The sequence below is a fragment of the Bos mutus genome, chromosome 6 (assembly GCF_027580195.1).
Source record: "Bos mutus isolate GX-2022 chromosome 6, NWIPB_WYAK_1.1, whole genome shotgun sequence".
Taxonomy (NCBI): Eukaryota; Metazoa; Chordata; class Mammalia; order Artiodactyla; family Bovidae; genus Bos; species Bos mutus.
The window spans coordinates 56,917,637-56,939,681 of record NC_091622.1 but is presented as its reverse complement, the minus strand read 5'-3'; the positions used below and the strand labels follow the sequence as shown (position 1 = coordinate 56,939,681).

Here is a 22,045-nt window from a genome sequence, read left to right as displayed (position 1 = left end):
TGCTAGGAGACGCTGGTTCAATCCCTGGGTTGGCAAGATCCCCTGGAGGAGGGCATGGGAACACACTCCAGGCAACCCATTCTTGCCTGGAGAATCCCATGGGCAGAGGAGCCTGGCGGGCCACAGTCCATAGGGTCACAAAGAATCTCACACAACTGAAGGGACTTAGCATGATCATGAGAGACCTACTAAAGGCAAGGCAGCAGAGAGGCTGCATTTAGCTTGTTTTGTTTTCCTTAGTAGAAAGAGGTGGGACCATTCGGAGTCTTAAGTGGTTCTGCCTGGAGCTTAGTGTAGATTTTGAATCAGAGGTGTACTGAGACTAGTAGGGAACTGCTGTATTTCATTTAAATCCTTCCCAAGTGAACCCTTGTTTTTCCAGATACAGAATAACTTTCCACTTTACTTGGAATAAAGTGCTCTGTTCCTCACCATCCATTGGATTGGTAAATCACAAGCTCACCTGTTGTCACTTGGGAAGCCCAACGTTGCTAAATATATGAACAGCTTTAAACTGCTGTGAAGCTGGGACTTACCTGGTGGTCCAGTGGTTAAGATGTCACCTTCCAGTTAGTGCGAGGGGTGTGGGTTTGATTCATGGTCAGGGAGCTAAGATCCCACATACCTTGTGGCCAAAAATCCAAAACAGAAAACAGAAGCAATGTTGTAACAAATTCAATAAAGACTTTCAAAATGGGCCACATCAAAAAGTCTTAAAAAAGTTCTGTGAAGCTATAACTCAGATTAACCCTCAGACTTCTCCATAGTATCCACATCTAATGTGAGAAAATTCAAAGCTACAGGGAGTGGACAGCTTCCCCATTGGTGTTGTTCAGGAAAGAGCAGACAAGGGCAGGCTTCGAAAGACCCCACGGTGCCATGAGTGTCTCCGTGTGATTGCTGTGGCAGTGACTATGGGGCTTCCAGGTGTGACCTCCTGGGCTGGAACCACTGCTTTCCTATTATTAATTGTGTGGCCTTGGGGGAGCTATTGAACCTGCTAGCCTCAGTGTCCACTTATGAAAAATGAGAGTTGGCCTTGACTCATGGAGTCACTGGAAAGACTGAGTTACTGAATCTGGAGTGTTTAGCACGGCAGTGCCTGGTACATAGCACTGTGTACATGTCAGCCACTGTTGGTAGTAGTCAGACAGTGCTCCTTCCTTAATCCCCCGTCCTTGGAGGTCTCAGTGTTCACTGTTGGTGAATGTTTTTAGGCCTCTAATTTCTTAAAACATGGTTCTCATTATTAAAGGGGTCAGATCCTTTTTTCTGGAGAATCCCTTTTAGGAAGGCACATATGTGTTCTATTCAAAGCTCTACTGTGGCTTGTGTGGAACCTTAATAATGGAATGATCGTTTTTATTATTAGAATTGTGTAGAAAGCAGTAAACTTTACAGAAAAAGATGACACTTTTTTCTAGATACAACAGACTGGTTCCAAATAGGAAAAGGAGTACGTCAAGGCTGTATATTGTCACCCTGCTTATTTAACTTCTATGCAGAGTACATCATGAGAAACGCTGGACTGGAAGAAGCACAAGCTGGAATCAAGATTGCCGGGAGAAATATCAATAACCTCAGATATGCAGATTACACCACCCTTATGGCAGAAAGTGAAGAGGAACTAAAAAGCCTCTTGATGAAAGTGAAAGAGGAGAGTGAAAAAGTTGGCTTAAAGCTCAACATTCAGAAAACGAAGATCATGGCATCCGGTCCCATCACTTCAAGGGAAATAGATGGGGAAACAGTGGAAACAGTGTCAGACTTTATTTTGGGGGGCTCCAAAGTCACTGCAGATGTTGACTGCAGCCATGAAATTAAAAGACACTTACTCCTTGGAAGGAAAGTTATGACCAACCTAGATAGCATATTCAAAAGCAGAGACATTACTTTGCCAACAAAGGTCCGTCTAGTCGAGGCTATGGTTTTTCTTGTGGTCATGTATGGATGTGAGAGTTGGACTGTGAAGAAGGCTGAGCACCGAAGAATTGATGCTTTTAAACTGTGGTGTTGGAGAAGACTCTTGAGAGTCCCTTGGACTGCAAGGAGATCCAGCCAGTCCATTCTGAAGGAGATCAGCCCTGGGATTTCTTTGGAAGGAATGATGCTAAAGCTGAAACTCCAGTACTTTGGCTACCTCATGCGAAGAGTTAACTCATTGGAAAAGACTGATGCTGGGAGGGATTGGGGGCAGGAGGAGAAGGGGACGACAGAGGATGAGATGGTTGGATGGCATCACTGACTCGCTGGACGTGAGTCTGAGTGAACTTGGGAGTTGGTGATGGACAGGGAGGCCTGGCGTGCTGTGATTCATGGGGTCGCAAAGAGTCGGACACAACTGAACAACTGAACTGAACGTTCTTAATTTCTCTCCATCAGTCTTGTTCTATGATGGAAATGGTCACACTTGGGACTTCTGAATTGTCTTTTCAGTATATGGAAATTTTGTTTCATTTCTCCCAGCTTGAGTAATCACTTGTGTAAGACAATCATCTCCAAATATCCCCCATCTTACTCCCCAAAAAAGATAGGTCAGTCTTATTAACTGTGTAGGGTCCCATAGTGGTGGACCTGAGAATAACCGGTGGATGGAGTGGTTTTCCCCCTGTGGTCCCTGCTTCTGGCCTTCCTTAGCACTCATGCCAGCCCATCCCTGGCATTCACACCGCTGTGTGCCCATAGAGAAGGCACTTTTTAACATTAATGCACTGTAGTAGAGAAATATTATTTTAAAATATATGTTTGTTTATAAATACAGTTGTATTCACAGCTGTAGAATGAAATGAGAAGGAATTTAACAACGTCAAATGCACCATGACACAGTACCAGAAATAAGGCTGCAGTTGGAAATTTAAAAGTTGTTCAGAACCTGGTGTTTTCTTTCCTCTGGATTATTGCTCAGATAAGACAGGTATTTACCTGGGAATTGATAGCTGCCATGCTGGTCAGGTTTTCCCTTTTGTTAAGTGTGTCTTTGTGAAGAGGGAGAGCCCAGAACTGTAATCAGTGCTGGGTAGTGTTCAGTAGCCCCTGAAAAGGTTAACTTTCCTTTTTTCTGCCTTGTTTCTGGTATTAGTAATCAAGACTTTAAGCAGCAGTTTGTACTTTCACATCCTCTTTCAAAGACATTGTGTGCAGGGCAGTTTTAATCAGCCGCAGAAGACTATTGTGGAAGAGAGCCACCGTGATGGGATGCTGGTGATGGTCATGGTAGCTAACTTTTAGGAGGCTACTGACTGCTTGGCCTTGTGTTAAGCATTGTACATATATCCTCTTATGTAAAACCCCCAACAGCTCTATGAGGGATGCTGCAAAGAGGCCAAGGTTCAGCAGCTAGTCACAGGGGTCTGGATTTGCAGACAGGCCAGTGGCCCCAGACTCTTCCTTTTTAGCCAGCCTTGGTCTTACATGCTGTCTCCTTAAAGTTAGTCAAACCTGTGCAAAGAACTTTAAATGGGAAGTTCTACTAAGTTGGAATGATGAAAATGCTTACTTTGATGAAACATTTCATTCTAAGCCTGACATCCCTTGCTTTTGACCTTCTTGCTTCTGTGATGCAAGAAAGTCCAGGGCTGAGGGAGCAGCTGATAAAAAGAGGAGACATAAAAATAGTTGAGTACCTGTTTTCTAGTTAATGGCCTAGTTTGAAGTTTTCCTGAGAAAATTCTCTCTTCTTTGTTTACTTTTTCTTCTTTTAGGACAATTTTTCTATTTTTGCACCTCTGGCTTTTCTACTTTTTTTCCTTGCTAATATCTTCCATATAATTATTAATCAACTCTTAAATGACAGTATTCCTGGAGTTGACTTTGTTCAGTCTTATGGCACAAATCCATAGCTCACTTGTGCTAGGTTGTAACAATGCAGTGCGGGGAATTACTTACTCGTTTATAATTAAGAACTTGGTTCATGCTGTTTTAGAGAACAATGTTTTCTTTCCTTTTCAGTTAAAGGGATACGGTTCCTTTTCCCAACCCATTTAGATGGGAAATCTCTCTGTCTTTCACACACACACACACACACACTGAATATTATAAATGACACAATGACAGAAAAGGATAATGTGGACAGTGTTGGACTACATATCCTGAAGGATGAATTATGAAATAAGTATAACAACAACAAAAATAAATACAAAAAAAAGCAATACTTAATAAAGACATACTATTGACTCTTCTCTATTCCTTCCTATTTCTGTAAGTTGGTTTCATCTCTATTTCTGTTTAGCATTTTTAGGCAAACACGATCTGGAGAGACAAGAGAATGTTTTGTTCCTTAACCCGATGTAGGTTGGCCTGCGTGGTGTGTGTGTTTCAGTATACACAGGCGTACATAGAATTTTAGGATGCCTGTGTATCCTGGATCTTCAAGACGGGAAAGTAAAAGGGTACATAACTGTCACTTAGGTGAGACCACTGTAAACCAACCAAACAAAACACCCTTTGAGAAAAAAAGTAGAAAATTATTTTTCAGGTTTACAAGGGGCGTCATTTGTAATTTAAACATAGACACTGACGTGGGCCAGTTGTTGGAAGAACCTAAAAATATTGTATATAGCTTTCTGAAGGAGAAGGAAGACCTAGGACTGAGCATTTTGTCACCATGTTCTTACTCGCCCAGCAAAGTCCCGGTCAGGCTGCCCCGGGGGCTCAGTGGAGATGTGGAGTGAAGTCAGTTTCGGGGGGCTTGGGAAAGACACTGTGCCTGACACACGTGAGGATACTCGTGATGACCATGCTCACCCTGTAGCTTGTTACTCACAGAATGGAAATGAAAAGTTAAAGCACAGGTTCCTGGAATAAGTAATACAGGCTCTCCAGGGAGGACACCCACCAGTTACCCCAGAACCTTGTGTCCAACAGACCGAAGCCCTCAGACCACGGTGGTTCTCAAGTTCTGTTCTTTCTTGGTTTGTAAAATAAAGAGATCCTTTGGAAATTGTGGTACTTAAATTTCCCTAGACCGAATTCTAGAAGAACCTGTAATGAGGGAAGGAATGCAATAGGACGGAGTGGGATGGGGTGGGACGAGGTGAGGATGGAAGATTGCAATTCCCCCATGTTCTTCAATATTCAGGCAGATTAATATGGGATATGATGCTTGCCTTTTATAATGCTTTACCTTTTTGTTTTCTCTTGCAGGTATGACTATATGTGAAGAGTTCTAAAAGACTAAGAACTTAAAACATGTGAAGTTGCCTAGGGAATTATTTTTTATCTTTTATACAGTTTCTATGGTAGAGTCTACAGGCAAGTGGATGAAAGCCAAAAGGGAATACTGTTGCTATGCTGGATACAGAATTCAGTTTGCTTTGAAACAAATTTTGGTTTAAAAAATGTCTGGTGAGAAATTTTATTCCTTATCCAAGGAGGAAAAGAGCTCATTTTTTTAATCTTCCCAACCACTATCCCTCCCAATTCCCCATCCGTGGCCTTGGTGTACACACTGCAGTTTCTCCAGGACGGTCACTATGTACAGTGGAACTATTTGTGTACGGTCTGAGCTAATGCTCAGTGTGTGTGTGTATGCGCGTGTGTGTGTGTACACATGTCTGTGTACCTGTGCTTCTGTTCCCCCAACCCTTGGATCTCATTTTGTTACTGGTTGTAAGATGATCCTCTTACAGTTTAACTGTAATAGAAAATAAAAGATGCATCTTTGCTTGTGAAGGCTCCTTGAAGATAGTCTAGCCCTGGATACTTGATCCCCCCCAGGAGATTATGGAGTTGGAGGGAACCAGATGCTAGACTTTGGATTCGGAGACCAGAAATCAGCACTGACCTGCTGCCAGCATGCCACTCCTAGGTCACTCATAAAATACTGAGTTTTTTTTTTTTTAAACTCAAGCGAAGCAAATCTTATTTAGCCATTGGATAAGGGGGAAAATGGTTTAAAGTCACTATAAAAAAGCCTTGTTTTGATAACCCAAGACCAAGACAAAACAATCTCCACTTCTGATGTAAGATGGGCCCGCACCTTCCTCTGGTATGTCTTCCTTGGTGTTCTTCCTGTTCTCCATCTTGTAACTAGTGCCTGTTTTTAAAGGATTCTTGAAGGTTACTTCCTCCTGTGGGCCTGGAGTACCCCACTTTTTAAAAAAAAAGCTGTGCAGTTTATAGAACACCTGAAAGAACCCAGAGGTGAAGGAAGTGGTATATTTATGGTAGGTCTGGGCCAAGAGGAAAGGAGTCCAGTGCAGGGACTTCTCCAAGACCTGCCTCTGTGTCAGTATTGCTGTGGTGCCTTGGGGCACTTCCTTTATTGCAAAAAGAAAACACAGTTCTCATTTATCTCAAAAGATAATTCTTATGAAAATGTACTTTAAAGTATTTACTGTAAATATACTCATTCCATTCTTTTTCTGGCACCAGACTAAAAATTTCTAACCTTTTAAGTGAATGGTATGTTCAATTTCATGTGAATTTTTGCTGACAACTAATTAAAAGGTGTACGTGTGCACGCGTATACACAGTGAACCAGGAGAAGGCAATATGGAAATAAATTTCACTGTGCTCCAAAAAGTGGCAATATAAGAATTTGGGGGTGAGCATTAGTATAAATAATGTATATGCAGTCTAGACCAGTAGTTTTATAAAAAGGAATCATTTTTTGTTTTAAAAATATCATGCCCTCAAAATGATGAGGGATAAAGTGTAAGATATTCTTCAGCTTTAATTATTTTTTAATTTTATTCAGGTCAGAGCACTTTTTTAAAATAGCAATACAACAGACAAGAAAATACTCAAAATATTTAAAATTGTATTTATACCAAGAGTCCATATGTTTTAAATATTTTCTAATACTTGAGCAGTTGCTGTCTGACTGGCTTCCAAATATGCCAAGAGTTCAGCATTCAATATTTTCAACATACGTGCTTTTTACTGGTTTATATTATCTAATAAGAACCCTTAAGTGTCTCCAGTACAACTGATGTTTACAGGCCTTTTGTGTTTTCCTCCTTCTTTAGAAGGCTTGGGGAGCCACAACAAAGGTACTGTATAAAACACTAATGATGGACTAACTTCTGACATGATAAATGAGTTGGCTACCACCTTGATGTAAAAATTTGTAAAGGGAATTTTTCACCATTTTGAGTGTTAAATGTATTTTTAACTGTCTGGTTTGTACTTCTACAACTTTTGTACTACCAAAGAAGAGTTAAAAATAAAAATGTTAAACACAGGGAGCTGTTTTTGAATGATCCAATTGTTGGTGCCTTGGGTACTGAAAAGTACAATTGTAGTTGGTATAATTTATCAAGCTTAATGTCACAGTGACCATTTTCTTATGTCTAAATTGTCAAGTGACCACTTGGCTGACTTTCCTCATTGGGTTCTTCCTCTTCCCATAGTGATATCACCCCCTGATTATTATTTTAAGTCTGGAGATAATTTTGGATGTATGGAACAATTGCAGAAGCAGTACAAAGAGTCCTTGTGTACTCTTCACACCATTTTCCCTTATGGTATCATCTTACATAACCACTGAACAATGATCAAAGCTAAGAAATTAACATCAGTATAACACTATGAATTAAGTCACAACGTCATTCCAGTCTCACCACTTATCCCATTAACATCCTGTTCTGTTCCAGATCGCCCACTGCGTTTAGCCATTGGCGTCCTTAGTCTCCTCTGACCTGTGATTGTCCCTCAGTTTTTTAGGATCTTCAATGTTAGTGTGTACACATCAGTTATCTTATAGAATGCCCTTCAACCTAAGTGTGCCAGCTGTTTCTCCTGATTAGACTGAGAGTTTGCATTATAGAAAGGATGCCTTTCCTCTTGCTCCATACTGGGGGGCTGTTGGGGGAGAATGTGAGGTCGGTATGTATCACTAGGGATGTCAGCCTCCACTATTTGGCCCAGGTGGTGGCCACCAGCTTTCATTTCTATGAAATCACTAGTTTTCCCTTTGTAATGAATAAGCTTTTGAGGGGAGAGACTTTGAGATTGGGGCTTCCCAGGTGGCACAGGAGTAAAGAAACTGCCTGCCAGTGTAGGAGATACGAGATGTGGGTTCGATCCCTGGACCGGGAAGATCCCCTGGAGAAGGAAATGGCAATCTGCTCCAATATTCTTTCCTGAAAAATTCCATGGACAGAAGACTCTGGTGAACTACAGTCCATGGAGTTTCAAATAGTCAGACTCAACTGATTGTGCTGCGCGCACACACACACTTTGAAATTCAGTTCAGTTCAGTCACTCAGTCATGTCCGACTCTTTGCGACCCCATGAATCGCAGCACACCAGGCCTCCTTGTCCATCACCAACTCCCAAGTTCACTCAAACTCAAGTCCATCGAGAGTCGGTGATGCCATCCAGCCATCTCATCCTCTGTCATCCCCTTCTCCTCCTGTCCCCAACCCCTCCCAGCATCAGAGTCTTTTCCAATGAGTCAACACTTCACATGAGGTGGCCAAAGTACTGGAGTTGCAGCTTTAGCATCAGTCCTTCCAAAGAAATCCCAGGGCTGATCTCCTTGCAGTCCAAGGGACTCTCAAGAGTCTTCTCTAACACCACAGTTCAAAAGCATCAATTCTTCTGTGCTCAGCTTTCTTCACAGTCCAACTTTCACATCCATACATGACCACAGGAAAAACCATAGCCTTGACTAGACGGACCTTTGTTGGCAAAATAATGTCTCTGCTTTTCAATATGGTATCTAGGTTAGTCATAACTTTTCTTCCAAGGAGTAAGCGTCTTTTAATTTCATGGCTGCAGTTATCATTTGCAGTGATTTTGGAGCCCCCAAAAATAAAGTCTGACACTGTTTCCACTGTTTCCCCATCTATTTCCCATGAAGTGATGGCACCGGATGCCATGATCTTCGTTTTCTGAATGTTGAGCTTTAAGCCAACTTTTTCACTCTCCTCTTTCACTTTCATCAAGAGGCTTTTGAGTTCCTCTTCACTTTCTGCCATAAGGGTGGTGTCATCTGCATATCTGAGGTTATTGATATTTCTCCTGGCAATCTTGATTCCAGCTTGTGCTTCTTCCAGCCCAGTGTTTTCTTATGATGTACTCTGCATAGAAGTTAAATAAGCAGGGTGACAATATACAGCCTTGACGTTCTCCTTTTCCTATTTGGAACCAGGCTGTTGTTCCATGTCCAGTTCTAACTGTTGCTTCGTGACCTGCATGTCTTAGTTTATTAGGGCTCCTATAAAAAACAAAGGTGGTGGCCTAAAACAGCAAAAATTTATTCTTCACAGTTGAGGAAGCAAAAGCCTGACTGTCCCACGCCCTGTCTTGCCTCGTGGTGCTTCCTGGCAGTCATTGGTGTTTCCTGCTCTGTAGCTGCCTTGCTCCAGTGCCTGCCTGTCTTCACATGGACATCTCTGTGCGTGGGCCTCTGTTCACTCATCTCATGGGGACACCAATCATTATATGGATATAGGGCCCTTTGTAATCTAGGATAACTGCATTTTGATTACATTTGCAAAGACCCCGATTGCAAATACGATCAATCATCTCCACAGGAACCTGGAGTTAGAACTTCAACCTCTCTTTTTAGGGGACACAGTTCAACCCCCTACACCATCCGTTGGTGGGTCTTGCCTGCAGCTGTTTTTACTGTGGGAGGGGACTCTTTCAGGTCAGTGGCTGTGACCTTTTGATATGGCTCCTCTTTATTTCTTCTTCACTTATCCCTTTTGCCCTCTCTACCTTTCTGGAAACCATAAGATGCTCCAGGCTCATCATCTCATCTTGTGCTTTCCTCATCTCAGCCTTGGAATCCACCGCTAATCAAGGAGCTCTGGCTCCCTCAGCCTTGGAATCCACCACTAATCAAGGAGCTCTGGCTCCCTTTATTGGAGAATGGTGTTTAGAAGTAGAGATCAGGGCACTCGGTGTGCTCGTTGATGCTGGGGTGCTACCGCTTCCAGGCATGCATTTACACACACACACACACACTCTACTAACCTATACATGTACATCTCTTTATGTAACTTTTTATGTTTTCTTTAGGCTGACCATGTGGCATGTGGGATCTCAGTTCCTCAATCAGGGATCAAATGTGTGCTTTTTACAATGGACTGCCAGGAAAGTCCCTATGCAACTATCTTTATTTTTTTTTAAATTTTATTTATTTATTTATTTTGACTGTGCTGGGCCTTCATTGCTGCTTGGGTTTTTCTCTAGTTGTGGCAAATGGGGACCACTCTCTCGTCATGGTGCACAGGCTTCTCACTGTGGTGGCTTCTCGTTGCAGAGCACAGGCTCTAGGGCTCACAGGCTTGAGCACTTGCGGTTAGCGGGCTCTGGAGCACAGGTTCAATAGTTGTGGCACACGGACTTAGTTGCTCAAAGGCGTGTGGGATCTTCCCAGACCAAGGGTAGAACCCATGTCTCCTGCATTGGCAGGTGGATTCATTAGCACTGAGCCACCAAGGAAACCCTCTGTGTAACTATCTTTAGAACAAAATAACTGCTGCCTCTGACCCCAGTCCAGCTCCACAGGCTTCCCTCTAAACTTCCCCCTTTCCCCCTTGGTAATTTTTCTCCAACGATAAAGAAACCTGGCTCTTATGATCTATGATCTTTTTATCTCCGTATCAACTCTAGCATATGTATAAAGTAGTTTGAATATAGACCCCTAAAGAAATAGATTTCCAACGAGAGCACAGTGCCGTGTACTATTCTTCTAGTTTTGAGCCTTAGAAAATCCAGCCAGAAGCCCGTTAGCCAAAATTACTTAGGTCAGCACCTTCGTTCCCCACCCCTTGGACATGGTTATGTGATTCAGTTTTAACACAGAGTCATTAGTCATCATCTGCATTCCATCTTTCCTTCATATCCAGGTTAAGTTTCTTAAAATTTATGTACAGTAAACTTCACTCTTTGTGGTGCCTCATTGGGTTCTGATTATGAATTTTCATGTGTGTGTGTGTGTTTTCCTTGAAAACAAGATGATCAGTAACAGCTTATGCTAATCATTTTCAGCTCATGAAAACCAGGTAACCTAGAATGTATGCATGAGGGCAGATGTTAGGACTCCCCCTACCGGGGAGTCATTTGAGGTTACAGGTTTTGTTCTTAATCAACAATCTGATATCCTCTCTAGGATCTTCCCTAGGATTCAGCTCTCTCTGGACACAGGTAGGTCCTGGTGAAAGTGCCAGGGAGACTGAGGGTCCATGGCCCTGTATGCTTCTGCCCCTCTTCCTCAAAATCAGATATCGAGGCTTCCTCCACCCTGATCTGACACAGTGGAAACATGGAGGAACACTTCCTCCCCTCCCACCCAGGGCAGCAGGATGGTGATGCTTTGGAAGTGGGGTTCCGCCAATAAAGGGTTTGGCTGTGGTCAAAGGAGACTCCGTTTTGCTTCCAAGATCCTTGAAGTGAAGTCGCTCATTCGTGTCCAACTCCTTGCGACCCCATAGACTGTAGCCTACCAGGCTCCTCCATCCATGGGATTTTGCCAGATCCTTGCCAGATCTTAAATCCTCTGACCCTTTTGTCTGTGGGGCAGCTTCTGTCCAGGGCTTCCTTCCTTCATTCCTCATCTTCCCAGGACCATTCTTTAGGACTGTTCTCAGATCTCTGGAGGTCTCTCACGGTAGATCCAAACACCAAGGGATAGCTGGGACTCCGTCCCCGGCATTCTGTAACCGCCCAGCTGGTGTCGCTGCCCACCGGATTCAGCAGCTGTCCCGACGGTTGTCGTCTGCCTCTCTCAGAGCTGGCATTCGCGCCCTCTGCCGGCCGAACGCGAGAACTGCAGGCGGCACAGCTTTGCTCTTTGTTGATGGTGGCTCATTGTCTGTCAGGGCCTGGAGCTCAGAAAGTATATAGGCATTTCATGATGATGTGCTGACTGAATAAATAAACAAAAGTCTACCTTAAAAAGATGAAAGATTATTATTACCTATTTTGTGGGAGTAAAAATTTGGATTTTTCTTAACTCATTTTCTGACCCTGCCAGCTGGTCTCTATTGTCTTTCTGCTAGGAAACCGCAGTTTCTTACCTAGGAACTTGCTTTCCTGTGCATGTGACCTTGGATGCTGGTAGAAATCATTGAGTTCCACTTTGAAGGGAACCCTGTTTCCTGAATCCTGCCCTGGAAGTGGTGTGAGAATAGAAGCAGTGTGGTCTCAGAGAAGTAGCTTGGTCTTTGCTACTGGGTTTGAATCCTGGCTCTGATGCTCATGATGGTATAGTGTTGGGCAATTGCCTTATCTCTGAGATGCAGTTTCCTCATCTGTAAAATGATCTGTCTCACAGGATTTTTAAGGACTAGAAATATTCATGCAGAGTCATGGGGCCTGCCATGATCTCCACATTCACTCTGATGGTGAGTGCTGCATTGTCAACAGCCAGGCTTGGTAGTGTCTGTGTGTTTCTGTCCCACCGCAGCTGGTCAAGGTGGCCTGGGAAGAGCCTCAGCACACAGAATTTTCTCCAAGTGTGGAGCTGAGCTAGGAAATTTCTTGCTCTGAGTCTGAACCACAGTTAGAATTCAAAACCCTCATGGAAGAGGCATTGAATAGAGGACAGTCCATATTTTGAGGAGGCAGAGCACAGGAGTAGAAAAAAAGATCTGAGGGGACTTCCCTTGTCGTCCTGTATGGACTCTGTGCGTCCACTGCAGGAGGTCCGGGTTCAATCCCTGGTCAGGGAACTAGAGCCCATATCTTGCAACTAAAAAAAAAAACCAACAACAACCCACATGCTGTATCCAAGACTTGGCACAGCCAAAATAAATAAAATAAATATTTAAAAGAAAAAGATCAAAAGATCTGAAGATGAAGAGGTAGTGTGTGTAAGGGGCAGCTGAAACTCCTTCAGCCCAGCTCTTCTACTGTCTGTGAACGATGCCACCGTTCCTGGAGAACACTTCTCCTCCTTCTTAGAACACAGCCAGGTGGCCCACTCTCTGACCACAGCTGGATGTGACTGAGGTGGGCGCATGACCATCTGTGACCTGGCCCAGTGGGGTCTCTTCCTGGGATATTTAACAACTGGAGCTGAAGAAAGTGGTTCATTTCTCTGGAGGCTAAAGCTGGTGGAGGCCACGCTTCCTGACATGCTGAGGAAGCCTGTCTGAAGAAAGGAAGGGAACATATGGAGGGAAGAGAGGCAGTTCTGGGTTCTCTCAAGGCCCAGATGCAGCTGCCCCTAAGGCTCAGCTGCCCGTCTGAGTTTTATGACCATTCCAAGAACATTTCTCTCTGGTCTTACCTCGTGTGTGTAGAGTTTCTATCACTTGCAACAACAACCACAAAACCCCACAGGCAATGCAATTATTTACAGAGAAGTAGATCCATGAGGGGTATCAGAGCCACATGGCTAGTGGAGCCCAGGTCTCCAGTCTTCCAGCTGAGACCACCCAACGCTGCTCTGGATTCACAGTCGGGGGCCCTGGCCCTTGCAGCTTCTGCTCTGAAATGCTTGTGAAAACCGTCTCCCGACTTCACTGCCTTGGGATGACTGCCCTTCCCCCATCTTTCCTTGATCTGCTACAGGGCTTGTGACTGTAGCTCCCTTAAGAGCACGGCTTTGATATTCAGATGACTTTACTTCTGGCTTTAAGGTTTGCAGACCTCAATCTTCTGCCTATAGACTGAAGATAACATGTGTCTTTTTAGGACTTCCATGAGGGTTCCACAAGCTTGGGCCGGTAGTGCTCTTAGCACTGACCTTCTCCGGAGGCTCAGTGGTAAAAAATCCTCCTGCAATGCAGGAAATACAGGAGACATGGGTTCGATCCCTGGGTTGGCAAAATCCCCTGGAGGAGGAAATGGCAACCCACTCCAGTATTCTTGCCTGGAGGATCCCATAGACAGAGGAGCATAGTGTGCTATAGTCCATAGGGTTGCAAAGAGTCGGACACGATTGAAGCGACTGAACATGCATGTATGGGCTTAGCAGGAGGCTGGATACAACCAGCACTTACTCAATGAACTGCCTCAGTTCAGTTCAGTCACTACCTAATAGCCTGCAGCACACCAGGCTTCCCTATCACCAACTCCTGGAGCTTGCTCAAACTCAAGTCCATCAAGTCAGTGATGCCATCCAACCATCTCATCAGCTTCAGCATCAGTCCTTCCAATGAATATTCAGGACTGACCTCCTTTAGGGTTGACTGGTTTGATCTCCTTGCAGTCCAAGGGACTCTCAACAGTCTTCTCCAACACCACAGTTCAAAAGCATCAATTCTTCAGTGTTCAGCCTTCGTTATGGTCCAACTCTCACATCCATACATGACTACTGGAAAAACCATAGCTTTGACTATGTGCACATTGGTCGGCAAAGTAATGTCTCTGCTTTTTAATATGCTGTCTAGGTTTGTCATAGCTTTTCTTCCAAGGAGCAAGTGTCATTTCATGGCTGCAATCACCATCTGCAATGATTTTGGAGCCCAAGAAAGTAAAGTCTCTCACTGTTTCCATTGTTTCACCATCTATTTGCCATGGAGTGATGGGACCAGTTGCCATGATCTTTGTTTTTTGAATGTTGAGTTTTAAGTCAGTTTTTTCACTCTCCTCTTTCACTTTCATCAGGAGGCTCTTTAGTTCCTCTTCACTTTCTGCCATAGGGTGGTGTCATCTTCATATTTGAGGTTAATGAGGTTTCTCCCAGCAGTCTTGATTCCAGCTTGTGCTTCATCCAGTCCGGCATTCACATGATGTACTCTGAATGTAAGTTAAATAAGCAGGGTGACAATATACAGCCTTGATGGCCTCCTTTCCCAATTTGGAACCAGTCCATTGTTCCATGTCTGATTCTAACTGTTGCTTCTTGACTTGCATACAAGTTTCTCAGGAGGCAGGTAAGGTGGTCTGGTATTTCCATCTCTTTAAGAATTGTCCACAGTTTTTTTGTGATCCACACAGTCAAAGGCTTTAGCATAGTCAATGAAGCAGAAGTAGATGTTTTTTCTGGAATTCTCTATTTTTTTCTATGATGCAATGGATGTTGGCAATTTGATCTCTGGTTCCTCTGTCTTTTCTAAATCCAGCTTGAACATCTGGAACTTAGCATGGGGCTGGATACAGCCAGCACTTACTCAATGATCTGCCTCAAAGTTGCTAAATTCAGCTCCTCTTTAGTGAAAAAAAAATGATACAGTGATGACAGTTCGACCATTTGAGTGTGGGTTCTTGATGTTTCTGCCACATTCATATTGCTTAATGTTGAAGATGGATCTAGGGTGGGGGTGAGGTTGGTGAGTAGGAGGAATTGGGTAACAGAAGGAACTTCTGAGATTCTTTCTGGCCCATGATTTTTCTGGAACCAGACCAAATACCTTCAGTGAGAGAACTATCTCGTTACTCTGATGTTACATGGACACAGATCTGTAAGACAAGGGGTGTGCTCTTTCCCCGCATGTTCAGGCTGTCATTTTATCTTATCACTGTTAGGATAAGACATGAATGTCGGGCTTCTCGGGGGGGTCAGTGGTAAAGAATCCACCTGCCAGTGCAGGAGATGTGGGTTTGAACTCTGATCCAGAAGATCCCACATGCCGCAGAGCAACTAAGCCTGTGAGCCACACCTCTGACCCTGTGCTCTGGAGCCTGTAGCCCAGGGGCCACAACTAATGAAGCCCATGCCCCTAGAGCCTGTGCTCTGTAACAAGAGAAACCACCACGATGAGAAGCCCGCACATCGCAACTAGAGACTAGCTCCTGCTCTCCGCAGCTAGAGAACAGCCTGTGCAGCATCGAAGACCTAGCACAGCCAAAAAAGAGAGATGAATGTGGCACAGCCTTAAAAAAAACTTGATTTCTTTTTATTTGCAAGTTAATCTGTCAAGAAATTATAGAGAAAATACCAAAGAAAACAATCCCTCTGAAATAACTAACCAACCCTACCAAACTGAAGATTTCTATCTTGCACTAAAAGTGCATTTTATTTAATATAGATGTATTTGTGGCAAGGGAGGATAAAAGAAATAGGTCAGTTTTAATGCCTCAAACAGCATGACTTAAAATTGGAACTAGGCATAAATTACTGTGTATTCTCCAATGGTTAAATGATGAAAATAAAATACATGATAATGATGAGAATAAAAATATATTAAATTTGAAGTGCCTCCAATGTGCATGTTTGCCTTGAGATAATTGTTAGTAATGTAGGTAGAAAAGGGTTTATCTAGTTTAGAAACTGTTCAATATTATTAGAAGTGGTGCAGAAAGCTTCAGTAGTCACAGAAATCAAAATTTAGTTATTAAAAAAAGTGTAAGTGCTACTAAGAAAAAAGTGGTCCGGTGTGAGATGATCACTGGATAATAAAATCACAGCTTACATTTACTATTTACCTGGTGCTGAGTGTGTACTAAGGTACAGCCCTTTATATTCTGTGTCTTCTGTAAGTTGCATTACAGACCAAGGGAGGTGTGGCCACCACTTCTATTCTATTCTGACAAAACTGAGGAAAGGACTCTCAAGTTACTTTGCATTGGTCATTCATGTCATCACTAAAACATAAATATCATTAATAGTAGACAACATCAGAATTTTACAGATAAGGCCTTGATTAACTTTTCAATTCATTATTAAACTCTTCCTCAGAACCATAGAAAAAAAGCCACTTTCTTTACTAATTGACAGTATATGTAAGTTTACTTTTCTAAGAGAGGGCTTCCCTGGGACCTCACACCGTGAAGAGTCTGCCTGCAATGCAGGAGACCTGGGTTCAATTCCTGGGTTGGGAAGATCTCCTGGAGAAGGAAATGGCAACCCACTCCAGTATTCTTGCCTGGAGAATCTCATGGTCAGAAAAGCCTGGCGAGCCCCAGTCCATGGGGTCACAAAGAGTTGGACATGACTGAGCAACTAACACTTTTCTACAAGTGGATGTCCTCGCCTCCACCTCCTTGGTTTTGATTCAGCTCTTCTTTTAGCCTGATGGCAACAAGCTGTCTCCAAAGAGGTGGTACTATATATTCCTAAAAAGAACCAGTTTGTTGTTCAATCTGAGTTCAGTTGAGATTCTGCCGCTGACTGTGTGACCATAGATGAGTTAGATAGCTTTTTTGAGCCTCCATTTCTCCATCTGTGAAATGGGGATAACCATACCTACAACTCATAGGGTTATGGTAGACTTAAGCAAGATAATGCGTATGCAGAACTTAAACTATGATAACTGCTTAATAAAAAAATTTTTTTTAAGTTAAGCTATATTTGCACCTGTAAGTGCTGGAGAGGATGTGGAGAAAAGGGAACCCTCTTGCACTGTTGGTGGGAATGTAAATTGATACAGCCACTATGGAGAATAGTATGGAGAGTTCTTAAAAAAAAAAAAAAAAGGAATAAAACTACCATATGACCCAGCATATACCCTATGAAAACCACAATTCTACAAAACACGTGTACCCCAATGCTCATTGCAGCACTATTTACAATAGCCAGGACATGGAAGCAATCTAGATCTCCATGACAGATGAATGGATAAAGAAGCTGTCATACATATATATGATGAAATACTACTCAGTCATAAAAAGGAAGGAATTTGAGTCAGTTCTAGTGAGGTAAATGAACCTAGAGCCTGTTATACAGAGTGAAGTAAGTCAAAAAGAAAAACAAATATCATGTGTTAACCCGTATATATGGAATCTAGAAAAATAGTGCTGATGAACCTATTTTTCAGGGCAGCAATACAGATGCAGAAATGAGAACAGACTTGTACACAGTGGAGGAAGGGGAGGGTGGTGAATTGAGAGAGTAGCATTGAAACATATCCATTACTATATGTAAAATAGACAGCCAGTGGGAGTTTGTTTTATTATGCGGGGAGCTCAACACAGTGCTCTGTGACAATCTGGAGGGGTGGGATGCAGTGGGAGAGATGGCAGGAAAGTTTAAGAGGGAGGGAACATATGTATACCTATGGCTGATTCACGTTGATGTATTGCAGAAACCAGCACAACATTGTAAAGCAATTATCCTCCAATTAAAAATAAATTTTAAAAGTTACCTGAAAAAAAAAGAAAAAAGAAAAAAAAAAAAAAGTTACCTGGTGGCTCAGTGGTAAAGAATCCTCCTGCCATTGCAGGAGACATGGGTTTGATCCCTGGGTTGAGAAGATCCCCTGGAGACGGAAATGACAACCCACTTTAGTATTCTTGCCTGGGAGATCCTATGGACAGAGGAGCCTGGTGGGCTACAGTCCAAGGGTTCACAAAAGAATGAGACATGACTTAGTGACTAAACAACAACAAGAACAATAAATTAAAAAAAGAAAAAAAAAAACTTCAGAAAATTGAAAAACAAAAAACCAAAAATCATAACTTGATGGCTCTCAGAAATTATTACTGAATAAAATTTTTGCATCAATAATTGTATGATTTGGCAAATTATTTTGAAAGTGTCTTTGCAGATACTTTTTTTGTTATAAAATTTTCATCTATAACTTTTAATTTAAATGCTGTAATAGTCTTTGGTTTGTCTCCTGCCCAATCATTGATGTCATGAAGATCTTGGAACCTATGATCACATGGCTTCATAAATGGGTGATTAAAAACTTTTGATACTGTTCTAGACATCAACATTTAAGACAGGGAGAGTACAGTAGTTAATGAGAAGAGACCAGCAACTCTCTTTGGCCTGTAAAAATCTTCACTTGTTTATATAAGAACCAAGGTTTATATGTGCCAATCTTGATGGCTTTAGGACTACTTTGGAGAATTAAAAAGGGATTGAGTAGGACCTAGAAATGAAATTATTTTTGTGGGTTTTTTTTTTAAGGTTAGTAACTGGTGTCAAGGGAAAACTTCATGGTTTTGTTTTTAAAATAGCAAGATCCTCACTCAACAAATACTCTAATTAGCTTGGTCAGTCATGTGAATTGGGAATGTGTAATTCTGATAAGGCATATGAGTAAAATTCTTTGTCTATCTTCTGGTCTCTGGGTCATATTTTATCCTTGCTGTGTATGAACTATTCCAAAATGGTTAAAAGCAGAAAATACAGAAGTCTTCCAAAAACTAAGCTCAGAGTGGTATTGGGGTGTGCGTTCACATTTGCTTGTATTCTGTTCTAAGTGTATGGTCACATGCATATGTAGGCTATGTATTTTGTTGAAAATCTTAGTTCAGTTTTGTCTATTTAGAGTGTTTTTATACATAGTTCATTTGAGCTTCTAAATCAGGGGTTTTCAAAGTAGGTTTCACATAACCCAGGGGTGTGGGATGAATGGATTAAAACCCAGATTGATATTTATCTTAATGTTATTGATGTTGTTCAGTTGCTAAGTCATGCCGGACTCATTGCAACCCCATGGACTGCAGCCTTCCAGGCTCCTCTGTCCTCCAGTATCTCCCAGCTCTACAAAGTATATGACACAGTACAAGAGGACAGAACATTTATTTGTAAACATACTTCTATTAGGGGTAAGAGTGTGACTTTTTTTATTGATAGCTGGTGCAAGATCAAAAAGATGAAGCAAGTCCTGCTCCGGTCTCTGTGTGTCTCCAAGTGTGGCTGGAGAAATATCCGCATCTACGCTGCAGATGCCGGGGCCTCACCCAAGACCTGCTGAATCCAAGTCTCTGAGAGCTGGGACCCAGAAACTTGCTTTCGTAAAACAAGCACACTCAAATTTGAGAATGTCTGCTTTCCACTGGACATGTAGTAGTGATCCCCATTTCACAGATGAGGAAACTCAGGCACAAAGGTTAAGAAACTTAAACCCAAAATCATACAATGAGTAAGAGGCACAGGCTAATTCCACCCTAGGCTGATTAAAAAAGTGGATGAGTGTGAGTGCCCAGCCTGCGCTGTGTGGTCAGAACCGTTGAACACCTGGAGGTCACCACCCAAGGCTGCAGGGGTTTCAGCTGCAGAGTCAACCCCTTTGTACTTTTTCTAACATGAGGAGCCAAGAGAAAAGTGACATCAGAGTCTTGAGTCACAAACATACATCCTTTCTTTTCTTGCCCCTCCAGGATTTGAAAGATTGAATTCAAGATGACTGAAAAGCGTGGTCAGCCAAGTTTCCTACTGCTTGGCCCCAAACATTGGTTTTCTTAAGGTTTTTGTCTCAATTTGGGTGTAGGTTCCTCAGGGTAACCTGCTCTCACGATGGAGACCAAACTTCCACTGGATACTCAGTGCTGCTCCACCCCCATCTTCCCAATGACCGCCAAGCAGCCTCCTTATTCAAATGGAGAAGGGCCATCTGAATGAGGACGTGAAAATGTTAGTCGCTCAGTCGTGTCTGACTCTTTGTGACTCCAGGCTCCTCCGTCCATGGGATTCACCATGCAAGAATACTGGAGTGGGTTGCTATGCCCTTCTCCAGGAGATCTTCCCAACCCAGGGACTGAACCCAGGTTTCTTGTATTGCAGGCGGATTCTTTACCATCTGAGCCACCAGAGAAGACCCTGAGTGAGGAAGGTGAATAATAAACATAATTTTTTTTGTCATATTCATATAGACAGTGCTTCCACAGCCCTGCATTCATACCTTTATCACAACATATCCCAATCAAATAATTAGCATTCAGAATCTTAATCAGCTGCATGATGTCTCTTCCACTATATGTGAAGAGCTTTTAGTCTTTTATTAAACAAATAATGTCCTGAGTACTCACTTTTTGCCCACACTATCCTAGATCTAGGCAAAAGGTATTTACTATAGTCACTTTAGTTGAGGGAAAAAATGCTAATAGTCAGTGCCAAGCAACTAGCTTGAATGTGTTGGTAAGAGTCGCTCATAATGGGCATATTTAATAGATTTGCCTAAAATGTTGTTTCTTAGAGTGCTTGAGGGTGTTTCAAAAGTTAGCCTGTTACATGTCTACTGTAAACTAACACATTGGGGGAACTTACGAGCTTAGTAAACAAATGAATGAGTAATTTATCTCCGTAAATTAACAGAGAGACTGTCTACCATAAAAAATAAATGCCAGCTTGTCTCTTTAATCATCACCAACTATAAAATAGCAGGTTTTAAAATGAATGAGGTTTAATCTGGGAAAAAAATAAGAACAGAAAGCAAGAATTCCCACATTTTCATCATATGGACTCATTGGACAAATAGGAGTCCCATTGGTGAATAAAGTTCAAGTTCAATGCCAGGGGCCACATTCCTATGTCTGCACACAGACGACAAAACTAAGGAAGTCAGATCTATACTCATGTACTTGCATTTGGTACCTCCTTCATTCTTCCTAAGGCCTCCCATTGGGAGATACTGATGAAGAGTTAAGATGAGAAGGGGTGAGGGCGGGGGCAGGCAAGATAGGAATAGGGAATTAAGCAGTACAAACTACTCTGTATAAAATAAGCTACAAGGACATAATGAACAATACAGGGAATATAGCCAATCTTTTATAATAGTCGTAACTACAAATGGAGTATAACTTTAAAATTTCTAAATAACTTTGTACATCTGAAACATATATTATTGTACATTAATTACACTTCAATTTAAAAAGCCTGACTTTCCTAGTGGTCCCGTGCTTAAGGCTCTGCACTTCCTTTGCAGGGGGCACAGGATCCATCCTTGGTTGAGGAACTAAGATCCCACAAACATGTGGTGTGGCCAAAATAAAGAAGAAAAGAGAGAATCTTGCCCTTAGGGTCAGGGCAGAGGAAGGGCTAAAGAGGAAAATGGTGAGTGGCTAATAGTTACTGAGTGTGGACGAATGGGTGTGTGCTAAGGAACTCAAATTCTCTTCATTCCTTTCCGAATCTGGTTTGACAACTCTAACAATATGCTACCATCTGTCTTGGAAACTGGGGGGAAACATCTAATTTCACATTTATATGATAGTTAAACTTCCCTCAGTAAGAAGTGAAATGTAACTTCTTAGGTCGAGAAAACTGCATGTAATAGAGAAATAATACAGAAATGCAGTTTCCTAAGATCGTGGGGACGGTGGTGTCCACTTCTACTCACAGCCAGTGCCTGACATTCAGTGTGCATCGGTGCTGCCATGCTGTTGAGGATGTTTGAAAAGAATCAGTATCATCAGCATCACTTTTGATAAGGCGCGCCACCAGGCTGCAGAAAGATGTTACACAGAGCAGGAGTCTCAGCTGCTAGACAAGCTGGGGGATGAAGCTAAAATCTGGGGTTTCCTCTCA

General features: G+C 42.4%; 1 protein-coding gene across 5 annotated transcripts in view; it reads left to right on the top strand.

Annotated features, from left to right (window-relative positions):
• Nucleotides 1-7,187, top strand: part of RELL1 (RELT like 1) — a 79,529-nt gene extending 72,342 nt beyond the window's left edge. For 3 of the 5 annotated variants that reach the window (XR_011464505.1, XR_011464507.1, XM_005899274.3), the window contains exon 7: nt 5,143-7,187. The gene's annotated coding sequence lies outside the window, so the exon portion shown is untranslated. Of the gene's footprint in view, nt 1-1,505; nt 5,117-5,142 lie in introns of those variants that run through there. The other 2 variants (XR_011464506.1, XM_070372258.1) reach the window with 2 other exon arrangements.
• The last annotated feature ends 14,858 nt before the right edge of the window (nt 7,188-22,045 follow it).